This window comes from Ursus maritimus, unplaced genomic scaffold, assembly GCF_017311325.1.
Source record: "Ursus maritimus isolate PB19 unplaced genomic scaffold, ASM1731132v1 scaffold_20, whole genome shotgun sequence".
Lineage (NCBI taxonomy): Eukaryota > Metazoa > Chordata > Mammalia > Carnivora > Ursidae > Ursus > Ursus maritimus.
Window position 1 is genome coordinate 13,243,701 of NW_024424453.1, and position 13,985 is coordinate 13,257,685.

General features: G+C 37.6%; 1 protein-coding gene across 2 annotated transcripts in view; it reads left to right on the plus strand.

The window, feature by feature from the left end:
* The first annotated feature begins 719 nt into the window (after window positions 1–719).
* The window catches only part of P2RY12 (purinergic receptor P2Y12), a 45,265-nt gene continuing 31,999 nt past the window's right edge, over window positions 720–13,985 (plus strand). The window contains exon 1 of one of the 2 annotated variants that reach the window (XM_008707111.2): window positions 720–804. The gene's annotated coding sequence lies outside the window, so the exon portion shown is untranslated. The remainder of the gene's footprint in view (window positions 805–13,985) is intronic. The other variant, XM_008707123.2, reaches the window with a different exon arrangement.

The following is a 13,985-nucleotide window of genomic DNA, read 5'->3' on the forward strand; positions in this document are numbered from 1 at the left end:
CTCAGGACCCCGGGATCATGATCTGAGCTGAAGGCAGACGCTTGACCGACTGAGCCACCCAGGGTGGCCCTTAACAATACATTTTTACTTAGTTTTCCTTCAGCAAGCTTCAGAAATTCACTTAAATCCACGTAAAGTTTTAAATGAATATCTATATAATAATGCCAATGACTATTATATTTAAATGACAAGAACGTACTTCAGAAAAAAAAATGAAGAAACTGTTAAATTGAGGTGTTTCAGATACCCTATAGGAAGACATGAAAATATATACAAGAAACAAACATTTACTCTTGCCTGTTTTTTATCTATGGAGTCGAATCCAGCAATTTTGTTTCCCTTTGTGTCAATCAAGGAACCCATAGGTTCGCAAGTGATGACATCACATGTCTGTTTTGGCAAAGGTAGCAACTGTCGAACTTTGTCAATACTTTCTGATCTCTTGTCTCCTAGCTCTTTCTAAAAAAAAACAAACAAAAAAACAAAAACAGATAGAGAAGTGGGACAGAAATTACAACGAAGGCAAAAGTTGGTGAGAAGGAAGTTTCTCTATGAAACATTTCCTTTTTTATAGCCAGAATGTTCTTTAACCTTGAGCATGGTCTATGATGCAGCTTTCAATTAGAGTAGTGAGTATGTTTCATTTCTTCTATTTAAGTAGAAAATAGAACACATACAATGGGACCCTGGTTACACAACAAACATCACAGTGCTGAAATGACAGAAATCCCATGTAGTATTTGCCAGCAGAAGGCAGAAGCCGCAGCACAGAACACATTCTCAAATCCAGGGTCAGGCCTCAAGGTAATCATTGGTTATTTTATTGATAAGGTTATTTTACTGATAAGGTTTATTGATAAGATACACTGTTGTTGTTTTTTTTTTTTGCACCATTTATAGTTTATTTCAAAGACTATATTATTGGTTGGTCAAATGAACTGGGTTTAGAAATATCAATGTAAATGGTTATTTTTCAATTACAGGGGCCAGTCCAAGAATGGATTTATGGGCATTTTTGTTATATATTTGATAATAGATTTCTAAAGTTCCTTAACAAGTTAAACACTTTGTGAATATAATTTTCAGAAATAACTTCAAGCTATATGCTTATAACTTTTGAGTACTAGTAAGCTGAGGTAAAGCTAATAGCAAAATAACCACATAACACTAGCTGAATGCAATAAACAGCATCTAACTTAACACAGTAAATTAAGATAAAATGCAGTAAATAACTAATGCATAAACTATCTGAGCTCATAATATATAAGCAGGTCACAAACTTACTTTCAGTTTCTTTACTAAATTCATGTATGCACGTTTGTTCTCTTCAGATCCCCCTGGGGATGCATTTGATAGGTCTGAGGCTAACGTTCCATTGATTAAAACACCCAGCATGTCAAGAACTGTTGTGAACAATTCACTAAGAGAGAAAAAATATATAATTATTTTCACTTTAAAGCAAAACCAAGACACTCTTAACTAATAGCGTTTTTATTTAGGGCACAGAACTCTTGATGGTAACTAAGAGACTAAACTGTGACAGTTTGTCGTCAGCCTATCAAAGCTTCTACCATGCACGTGTGCAGCATACTGAACGTGAAGTAAGAACATACTTGTTAGTGTGCATGTCAACAGTTCCAGAAGTAATGATCTGGAGGAGGAGGAGGGCCCAGTCTGTCGTCCATTGGGTGCTCCTCTGCACAGTGTCGAACATTCCACCCACCTGGCACGAAAAAAATGCAACAAAACATTATTACAAAGAAAATACCAACCCCATCACTTTATGTAGCCAATTTTGATTAAAAAAAAAAAACAACACAACAACAATAACAAGACTTTAGTTTATGGGTTATCATATCTTCTCTCTTACCTACCTACCTATTTGTCACTATTTCTTGGTTCCTTCAGCACAGGAATTTGGTCATTCCAAAAAAAAAAGGAGAGAGGGTGGGAGGAGAAAGGGAAGCTGAGCGTGGGCACAACATCAGTATGAATTAAATAACAGGGGAATTAACTTTCTTTTGTTCCTAATCTTTCACAATACCCAGTTTTGCAATATAACTTTCGTCCAATCTGAATAGGTCAAAACCAGGTAAGTTGATTATCTACAACTTTGTGTTATTCAATTACTATTGAATCTAAGCCTGTTGTCAAACTGACACTTGGAAACATCCAGTAACACTGAAGACTGAGGAGTAGGAGGCCTGGCCCCCAGGTCTACTCATTCATGTGCGGGAATTAAGTTACGAACAACTGCCAAATATCAGGCAAGCCCTGTCCAGAGTAGCCTTCATTGAGGCTTATCGAATAGGAAAAGAAAATTTCAAAGACATGTGCAATGTGTGAGAAATTTTAAATGTCTGTATAGCCTCCCTGTTGAATTTGTTTTTATGACCAATCTGATGGAAAATCTGACAAAACTTCATCTTACGGCACATTTTTATATGGGTCTTTAAATGAGTATAATAAAAGCTAATTCATCTCAAAGCAGTAGCCTTTTCAGACCTACTCTTAGCACAAACTGAGAAGAAGGAGAGATTCCCTGGGGCAGGAGGTGCAGAAAGCAAACCAATGCCCAAAATACCTATGCCCTCTAGAAGTCAGACCAGACAGGAAGGTCAGCAGCAAGGAGGACAGACACGTGAGAGACAGGGAAGTTGTTAGAGCAAACAGTGGAAGTCCTCACACATTGTAATGAAGAGCATGACCATAGAAGAAGTGGGAAACTGGAGTTATTTTCACATTTAGATAAGCATAATGGAGGGAAAACACTAGAAATGCCCCTTACCAAATTTAGGCGAAGTTGCAGTGCTTCATGCATCATCTGCCGGGCTTTTATGTCATCTTGGTATCGTTCTTCTCTCCAATTACTTAAAATCTAAATCAGCAAATAGATGGAAGAACCCAAAACTTATTTTCCCTATTAAAATGGATCTTTTTCCTTAAAGTTATATTGAACTTCTTACTGACAGTCAAAAATAACTTCTTACTTTAACGAATTAATAAACAAAGCAAAATAAATTTTAGCTTTCCTCCCCTTTTTCCATGCAGACGGAAATCTGGCTACTTTTTATTTATTGACTTTATAGGTTGAAGAATTCTTATCTATTTACCATCCTGTTAGTAAGTCTTAGAAAATGCTTTAAAGGAAGATGAAGTTAAAGATAAGCAAACCAACAAAAAAGATTTTTTAAATATATTATTTCACTGGTCTTATAGAGTAAATATTGGAATAGACAGAACTACATTTTTATATCTAGGGACCTTCTATGAACCCTAGCAAATGTATTATTTTGATGTTTTATTGAAGGGATGGGACTTGCTACCTTACACTCTTGCCTTCGTTGATAAAGAATGTGTATACTATTTTGAAAAATATGACAACTTTGACATCAGTGGAGTGGTGGATTGTTCTACAAAGTGAGTGCTTTCACTGATTCAGACTAATGTGAGCAAAGGGAAGGTTTGCTTAGGAAAGGCAAACCACAAGTGGGCAACACCCTAGAATCAGTCAGATGGCAAGGGCAAAGTCCCTCCCACCATTGCCATGCTCTGAAGTATGGTAACTACTAAGAATCATCTTATGAGTTAAAATGAGTCATAAGGGGAAGTAACGCTGCCTAACAGATGAGCTGTAAGTTTATGGCATGGTGAGAGGAAAGCATTTCTCAAACCTCATCAAGAGAGTCCTCTCCCAAGTCTGACGTGAGGGTACAAGACAGTGAACACAAAGCTGCACCAGAGCTTTCATTCTAGCAACAGGACAAATAAAAATAAGTCAAATGTAACGAGTTGTATGAACCAGGGCAAGGGTTCAAAAATGACCACGGTCCTATTTTTGGAAAGTAATCAGGGAGGGTCTCCATGAAGTGGTGACACGTGAGCACAGATCTGAAGAAGTGGGGGAGGACCCTCTTATTATCTGGGAGGAAAGCCTTCCACGTAAAGGGAAAAAACGATGCAAAGGTGCTGCAATGAGAATCTGCTTGCCAAGTTCAAAGGATAGCAGGGCACCTGAGTGGCTCAGTCAGTTCAACATCTGACTCTTGATTTCGGCTCAGGCCATGATCTCAGGGTTGTGGGATGGAGCGCCGCGTTTGGCTCCACGCTCAGTGAGGAGTCTGCTTCTTTCCCTCTCTCCGTCCCTCTGCCCTTCCCCCCAATCACGCTAGCTTGCTCTCTAAAATATATAAATAATAATAAAAAAAAAAAGGATAGCAATGGAGTCAGTGTGAAGAGTGGAGTGAGCAAGGCATCACTGGTAGGAAACAAGGCAGAAGTGGGAGCCAGTGCCCAATCATGTAGGCCTCTATAAGCTCAGACTTTGCATTTTTATTCTAGGCACAATAAGAAACATTGGAGAATCTTGGGCACCAGAGGGCCCAAGGAAACGGAGGGCCACAGGAGGGTTCCATTTGGCTCTGTAGCAGGATAAAACATCCCACATGACCCATCTACCTTCTTGGCTCAATTCCACACTTTCCAATTTCTGGTTTCATCACCTGGCTTCCCTGAAGTACACAGAATGCAAATGCCCCAAAGAGTGACCAGGAGAACTGTGGTTGGTGGAAAGCCAGAATTCAAATTCTTTGTAAACGAATCAATGCCTTCTGACTTTGAAATCAGTACTTTACACTCAACTGGCACTGGTTTGGTTCTGGCAGGAAAATAAAACTGAGTTTCTGAACCAAGACAGCTCAAGCTGAGATCCTTCAGATAGGTGGGGGCCGGGCTGGCAAAGCTGGAGAGAGGGTCCGCTGCCTCAGCACCACGCCTGCAACACACATTACTCCAGGACCTCTCCCATGACGCAGGGTCAGGAGACGAGCAGATATGTCAAAGTGGTATGCAGTGTAAAAAACATTACTTTTATAGGACACTGCATAATTACTGTTACAAAATTGTGAATCTAATGGTGCCTACAACACCAGGTAGGGGAATACAGAATAGATTGTGTCTCCTTGCAGCTAATCAAAATATGTTGTCATCTTATGAGTTTAATCTCAGTATTTGAAAGGAGAGCAAATTAATGCCATTAGAAAAATACTTGCCTGGCTTAATATTCTCGTATTATACTTTACCTGATTAACTTGATTCTGAAGAGATGTCAGGAGGCCTTCCCGTTGTTCATCTTGTCCCTTAAGGCAGGTAAGGACCAGTGAGAGGAAAGGTTGTTGACTCAAAAGAGACATACTACAAAGGAAGTAGTAACAGCAGATCTCGTTAGAAAGGATGGATTACTTCCTGTGCAACATAGATCTCCTGCCCTTCGGTTATTGGCTCTTATTTATTTTACTACTAGAAAGGGGAAGGGAGTAGTAAATAGCCAAAGCCTACTTGAAAAGTTAAATCATAGCTCTACTAATAAGATTAAAAGCCACTGCGATGCTTCTAAATAATTTCATATGCTCTCCTGCCCTTGAAGGCATTCCCAAACTAGCATAAATTCATACTGCAGGAGCATGCTGGGGGCGTGCAGTGAGAAGAGAATTTCTGCTTTGTAACAGTAAGCTGAACTGAAAGAGGCACATCAGCAGGAATATCACTTTATACACAGAATAAGATGAAAAATTTAAAAATTTGTCACTCAAAACTCTTAAGAGTCAAGGAAACAGGCCTACGTGATTGTTGCGCTTATGTTATTTTTTTAGCACGCTTAAGACCACGTGGGGTGGGAATTGAGAGAAGTAAGATCAGCACCTAGGCCTGAGGATCCAAAAGCAGTGAGCTCGTTAGTGACCCACCATACCCCGTAGCCTCGTCTTAAGGGGTGTGAAGGCATCTGAGTAAAAAAATCTATTTTAAATTGTCCTTTTATTAATATTTCTTCAATTATCGGAGAACCAACAAATCCTATTGACAAACTAAGTGCTATGTTGGAAAAAAAAAAACTTTTTCAAAGGAGATCGAGACCCAAATATTTCAATGTGCTTCATCCTTACCAGCAGAGCTGAGACTGACTGACTTGGGAAGAGTCATCCTTCAACTCTGCCATACCACCTGTGTCCCCCTGTAGGGACAATGTACATACAATGTACAAACAACCATCCATCAGCAAATGAACTTCCAGAATTAAAACGGAGTCATATGGTTGGTTGGCTGACCCTCGCAAAGGTGACCCAAACAACCAGGTAACAAACAAAACACATGTAAAACTAGGTCTCCACCAAAATGCACGTTAGTTAAAGAGCACGGTCTCAGACGCCAGATGACCTGGGTTCAAACTCCAGCGTTAAGACTCCTTAGCTGTATGTCCTTGAGGAATTAACTTTTCCGTGCCTCCCTTTCTTCATCTTAAGAAGGGTATGATGAGAGCACCCACCACATAGGATTGCTGTGATGATTTAAAAGTTCATGTATGTGTGTGATGAGTTTTATACAATGGCATTTCTATGAAAGCTCAACGAATGGTAGCTACTAAAATATTATTGACTAGGGGATAAGAACTATACATGTTCGGAGTTTTTGGTTTTGTTTTTTTTTTTTAATGGAAGAAATCGTCATTATTTCCCTTCACTCCTGAGGTGCTAAATTCATAGCTTCACATTAGAGTGCAGCTCTGTTCTTTCTCAGTAACAGCTTGCAAATTTAATTATTTGAAATCTTTTCTAGGGCCTAAAATAAATGAATTAAAGATTAAACATAGTGGCTTACAAATTTTAGTATTTAGTTTAGAACAAGAGCCCTAAATGTTAAAAATATTACTATCTTAGGGCCCAACAGGACAGAATGATAAATAATTCTATGTCTTTTAAACATAAACAATTAAAAGAATGAGAAGTAATTAAATGTAGAATATAGGGACTAAATGGATATCCAGATCTAATTCAACAGGTCTGAAGTGAGGCTAGCTAAGAAGTCGGTGTTTTTAATGGCTTAGCAGTGATTTGGGTACACAGGCAGAACAGAGAACTGGTGTACTAAATATAATAACCTTGAACTTTTTAGGATCAGAGCTTTACCTAACAGAGTATTTTCATTTCCACTTAAAAATGTTAATTTCGGTGCACTCTGGGTACAATGACAATGTATGTCTGCAAGATGCTACTCATTCTCAATCATTCCTTAAGCCCTTATACAGAGACACACCTTGCAGCCGTACCTTTTCTGTTTTTGTCTGTCTCTTTCCTTTTTTGAAGAGGAGCCCAAGTGCTGTCCCTTCTCCAGCTCCTCTCCGGCAGCTTTTAGTACCCTTCCTTGCACAGAGGTCGGCAGCCTGGCAATTAGGGGGGCCACCAGCCACACACCCCTGCGTTCAGAGGAACTAAAATCAGAAACAGGTGTTATCCCCAAGGAGGTGTCCTTTTCCTCTGCTCTCACAGTTATAATGGAAACTCCAGGGCAAAACTTTCATGCATAAGAAGCACCAACTATCCTAAAATTTCCCTCTTATCTCTGTACTACTTTTCTTCTTGCCAAATACCAGATAGTTGAACATACTTTTCCACTCGCTAGGGAAAGCAATAAAATGTGGGGTTCTGGGAGAATACTGTCACTAAACTTTTTAAATCTATGCAAGTGTTCTTCTATGATTCTAGCTCTCTGATTAGCAACAGCCCTTTTATACAACAAGCAACACACTTTACTGTCGTGGCTAAGAAAAGAAATGTTCTGAGGATGTGTAAGCATTTTAATAACCAATGTTTAAGGTTTTAAAATTCACTAGTTATACTTTACACCCAAATGATGAAATGTAAATCAACCCGCCTATCATGGTTATCATTCGTGCAACACTACCAATTAATAAAGATGGCAGAAAAAATGTTTCCTATATAATGAATTCTACGGAACAGAGTAGTCTTAAGGAGGCAATAAAGAAATTAATCCCTTCTGCATGGAATAGGTAGTTCCAAAGAGTCTGGATGAGGTAAATACTGAGACATCATTCATCATCATGCCCTTTATTATACTATTAAATAATAATAACTGACATGAATAATTTCACATTTCTGCAGCTTTATGAAAAGTAACTGCATCAAGCAAATAAAAATATACCATTACATGTGAAAAAGGAATCACAGCCCAATCAAACTGCAGAAAAAAATACCTTAGAAATGTCTTTATTCCATTCTGCCTCGTGCTACTTGTATCAGTATTTCCAATCCCGTTTGGGTTGAAGAGGCCCATTCCAGAATTAGAAGAATTATTGTTCAAGTCAGCAGACTGTTGGAACACCTCTATTGTTGCCTTTGCAATATTATCCAGCAAGTTGTTCATTTCAGCCACTGAACCAGAGCCCTGGAGTTACACATAAGAAAACTAGCATGCATATGTTTTACTTCATCCTCCAACATCAACGTGTTCTCGCTGTTCTTAAAATTCTGTGTACATAATACATGCTTCCAATATATACTCACAGGGTCCTTCAAACACTGTTTGATCATTAACTGAAGTTCTAGCCAGGACTGCCTTAGTGTCCACTGCTCAAGATTCTGGGAAAAAATGGAAAGAATGAACACATCATGGATACTGAATGTGTCTTAAAATATAATAATTCCTTGCAATATTCCCTCTCTCAAGAAAGAATAGAATAATCATACAGATTTTGTATGATTACAGGAATCTGTAGGGATCAAAGGGTTTCCAGGTCCATTACATATACTCACTGTAGACACGAAGGAAAAAAAACAAGAAAAAACATTAAAATAACGCATATCTGGGGTACCTGGGTTGGCTCAGTTGGTTAAGCGTCTGCCTTGGGCTCAGGTCATGATCCTGGAGTCCCAGGATCAGGCTCTGCATTGGGCTCCCTGCTCAGCGGGAAGCCTGCTTCTCCCTCTCTGTCTGCCCCTCCCCCTGCCTGTGTGCTCTCGCTTGCTCGCTCACTAATAAATAAAATCTTTAAAATAAAATAATGCACATCACTCAGCCAGGCACCGGAAATAAGACAGGGATTTCTTCTCCCAAAATCTAGTCATCTAAGCAATCCCATTCCAAAATAATTTCAATACTTTTTGAATAATGTAAGACTATCCCTTCAGAAAGCTTGTCTCATCTAAATACAGTAGATTTAAATATCAATGTTTATACTATGATTGTATAGCATTTGTAATATCAATATTTACCTAGCAATGAAGTGCGGCAATTGCACGGAAAAGAAAATTGGGAGAATAAAAATCAGAATTGAAGTGAAGAATTGGTTAGTGCTGAGCAAAAAAAGAAAAAAAAGGGAAAAAAAAAGGTGTTACATGACAGAAACACAATCTTTAGACTCCAGTCACTCACCTGAAGAATACGCTTAATGTGCTGTCTTTGCAAGTTGTCACCCTCTGTGCATTCTTTAATACCATGAGGATAACAGATAAGCTGCAGTAATTTCTGTGCTTGCATATTTGAAAGCACAGGGTCCAATATAAGCTCTTTGTCTGTGCATAATCTTTCAGGTTCTTTCAAGCAATGTTCTCCAACCCACTCCTTAAAAAAAAAAAAAATCAGCTGTTAGATTGACAGGGAGAGACTTTCTATATGTGAATGTAATGTGCACTAAATCAGGGTGTAAAATAGAATATAAAACAGAAATCTTCCAATTTAAAAACAGTTACTATGAAAAAAGTGGGCGGAAAAATTTTTGAAAATAAAATTCCTGGTATTTTGACTTCCAAAAAATACAAACTGGGACACTGGTTTAATAAAAAGTTTGAAAAACAGATTAAAAAAAAAAAGGAACGAAAAGAAAGCTAAAGAAACTAAAGAAAACAGTGGTGTATAATGGTAATGATTCTGTATTATCACGTCTTCATTTTATGTGACACATACTATATTCCACTGAATAGAAAGAGCAGAGAAAAACATTTAGAAAACTGTCTTCGTTTTTTATATTATAAATGCTACTATTATAAATATTTGTGCACATCTACTTTCTATACAATTATTTTCTTAGAATAATTTCATAAAAGCACAACTGTTGGGTCAAGGAGTATACCAAAATTTAAAACTATTGATACATAGAGCCAATTGCCATCCAGAGAGTTTCTACCAATCTAAACCCCTATCACCTTTTCTATATCATTGCAAACTCTTATACTATAGAAGAAATCATTAACATAGCCCAATTTGAACCCAGATCTGTTTCAGATGTGGCCTGTTTCTTAACTACACCAGGAGCCCAATGCTGAGTATCTGTTAAAGTCACCTGGGGAACTTGCTCAGATTCCAATGCCCAGGCCCCATTCAATAAATATCTGATAGTGGGACCCAGACATCAGTAATATTTTTCAGGGATTAAAACTGTTTGACTCTTGGTGCTTCTGGCTGGGAACCAATACACCAACTGCCTCTCATTATCTATACGACCATTTCACAAACTTTTACCATAGTTACAATATGCCCTAAAAAAACATGGCCCTGCTAACATAATGTCTCCATCAAAATGGAAAATAGTATATATGGTATGCCATGTTTTCTTTTTTTAAAAGAGTAATTAAAAGAAAAAAAAGGAAGATAAATCAAAAAGTAATAGAACTGATCACCAAGGGCAGGAAAAAACACAGGATGGAGGAGACAAGGGACAGAGAACACATCTCAGTACCCCTTTTTGTGCAGTTGACTTGTAGAAGCATGCTAGTCTAAAGCAGAGCTGAGGTGGGGAGCAAGAAAAAGGGAATCTAAACTGAATCCAAACAGAAACAAATGAAATCAATTCTATTTCAAATGAATAACATCCATACTGAAGGAGAAAGTTCAAAAAAATTTTAAACACAATACTACAAGCCTTTAGGGAAATAAGAATTATAAACTAATCTTCCAACTCCTTTTCGTTTTTTCCTAGTGGTATAGGTGTAGCAATTCTGAAAACTATTTCAGGTGTAGTACAGAATTAAGTAAATGAGCAAATGGTTGATGTTACTGGGAGCCAGGATTCTTGCTATGGAAAACAGTATTAATATGGACCAGGGGAATACAAAGAAGAACTAAGTGGAGTTAATAGAAGTGGATGTATCAGTAGGAGCTCATGAATATACACAGACATTTATGTATATGGATGTATTTTTTCTTACCTCTATCTGCTGAAAGGGCTTAGAGTCAAAGAACACCCACTGACCACAGTAATGAGCACCACAATACCCATATCTTGGTTTCTATATACCGTCCTCTACTAACTAGAACCAGAGTTCCTTGGAAGAATGAGTGATTCATTCCAGGTTTGGAACAGGGAAAGTACAAGGTGGGCCAAGAACTAAGAAAATACTTGGGGGGAAAAAAAGGATGGAGATATGTCAAAATAACTTAAGAGCCAGGAAGAAAAGGTTCCCACTGGACAACTCTGGGACAATTTGAACATGAAAATAACGAAGGATAGTATGTTATAATCCATATGGATAACAAATAAATAAGAATAAGAGAAAAATTAATAAGGGTAGGGTCTCCTTAGAGGACAATGCAAATTGTTAACTGTAGAGGAGTCGGGTGGGGGGGGGGACACCATTTTGCAACCTCATATAAAGACTAGTTTGGACAAGAATCAAAATGAATGCTATATGTATGGGTGGTGGAGTTTGATAAAGGACAGGACGTCTATCTGCACTGTCTCAAAATGTCTCCCCAGAAACTATTTACTGATTACAAGGGGAAAGAATGGTAACTATACAGCAGCGAAATCTTGAAACCATACAATGGAGACACTTTGATCAAAATGATCATCGCCAGGGAGGTACAGATGGACACCATGTGCCTTCAGGTGTGACCACCCTAGAAGAACACAACATTACTTCCGCAGCGTCTTGGCCAAGAATGCATAATTGGAAGCTAATCTACGGGAAATTTCCGACAAAACCAACATTATTGGGACAACTGACAAAACTGAATGTGGCCTGCAGGGGAGAAAAAATTACTGTACCAAGGCTAAATTTCTTGATTTTTGATAACTGCATTTGTTTATGTTAATAAGTAAACACTAAGGTATTAAAAAGTAAAGATTCATAATGTATGCCATCTACTCTCAAAAGCTTCAGCAACAAATTAAAAATACATGCATCCACATTCACACACAAATAGAACCATACAGCAATGCGGCAAAACGTAAAAACTGGTGAATCTGCATAATGGGCATACACACTGGAGTTCTTTATTATTTATTATTGCAACTTTTCAACAAACTTGAATTTATTTCCAAATAAAATTAGCAGGAAGAAAAGGACCCCCAATGTGCAAATTTCCTACAACAGTGAGCATTTCTCTCAGAAGAACAATTATACACTCAAAGTTAAAGGAAAATTAAATCTGAAAAATACCTGTTGACAGATAGTCCTCAGTACATATCTAGCATATTCTCTTAAGTTGGCAGTTTCTATGGAAATGCTTTTCCCACAGGATTTTGAATTTTGTGAGGCAGTCCAGATATCATCGGCATTNTCGTAAACCCCTCATGGTGAAGTCATCATTCTTTAAAGAGCTGACATTGTTATTGCCAATTTTGGCATCTCCTAAATAATAGAACCACAAAAGCAAAATCACGGAAGTTCAAAATATTGCCAAATCCTTGAGAAGTAAATGAAGCAAGCCTTCAGGGATTTAAAATATGTGAATGGCATCATTATGGCATAGCCCGTTGTTCAGCAAGAGAGAGAATGGATCAAGAGAATAATTGCAAGAACCCAGAGAAGTTTCACTGGACATGGAAAAAAAAAAGCATATTCAAGACTTATTCCTTATTTTGTTTACAGAATTAAGTATGTGTTCACTGAACTTGGAAAGGCCATTATGAATCATACTTAATAATCAGAGAACATTGATTTCACCAATAGTTCAAGGACAAATGTATTCAATATTCAAATTCATTTCACTTATAGACAAGGAAAAAATGGGTTACTCACCCTTCTAGATGTCCCTTTTCCATTTCTTCTCTTACAATGACTTATTTTCTATCCATAGGTCAAGAGAAAAGTTTTGCCTTAGCCCACCTTACTATCAACTTCTTGACAAGAGAGATTTATTTCCCTGGGAATGGAAAAGGGCAATGCATACTAAGGAAGCCCTAAAACATAGGGCATTCATTGAATAACCCAAGTCTCTCACTTTCCTCTCTGTAAACATCCAAATTAGAAAACCTCACCAGATCAACCTCTAATACACTGAGTCAAATGAAACTAAAGAAAGGGTTTCCCTCATAATCAAGTTATTGGGAGCAGAATGTCTGAATAGCTGGAAATAAGAAATCCTCTCCAGCTGTGAAAGACCAATCACTATCATCTTTTAAAAGTGAGAGAATATAATTTGATTATAAAGACTGCCAAATGACAACAGAGCCTCTAAACTTTTGCCTGTTTACCCACAGGATTATAAGCCTTGAACAAGAAAATTTCTTGGAATCAACAAATGAATTTAGATGAGGCCCCTCACTGCCCACTATGGGTAAAAAAACAAAACAAACAAACAAAAAAAAACAAAAACCAAGCCCAGGTCAGTGCAAAAACCCTTTTAAAACCCACAGGTCAACCAAGAAAATGTTTTGACTCTGCTGGAAAATTTGAAAAATCAGAATGGCTTAGTGAATATTTATTTACAAAATTGTAAGAGGAGGGCAGGAATAAACAATACTTTTCAAGTCACCAGTATCTTATTATATATTATCATACATTCCTCACTAAAATACACAATAGAAAAAAGTACCAATTTCACTTCACCCACAAGAGTTTATTTAGTTCAACAGAGCTCTTTGGGAGCTGAAAGATATGTACCAAAATTTAGCATACTTTCTCCCCACCTCTGGGGACATAAATGACTATTTCTATGACCTTAAAACTACTACATAAATTAAAAACCAATTTCTATAGAACAGTTTTATCTCCCAAATTCAAAATAGATCCTGGTGGACAAGACTTGAGAGAACATTGGTAAGGACAGGGTAAGGCAGAGAAACTAAAACTTCTGTAAAAAAAAAAAAAAAAAAAAAAAAAAAAAAAAAAAAAACAATATCAGAGAAACAAACACCTCTGCCTAGGAAATCCTCATTCAGAGTCTCATTTAGTTTAGATGTTAGGATGACA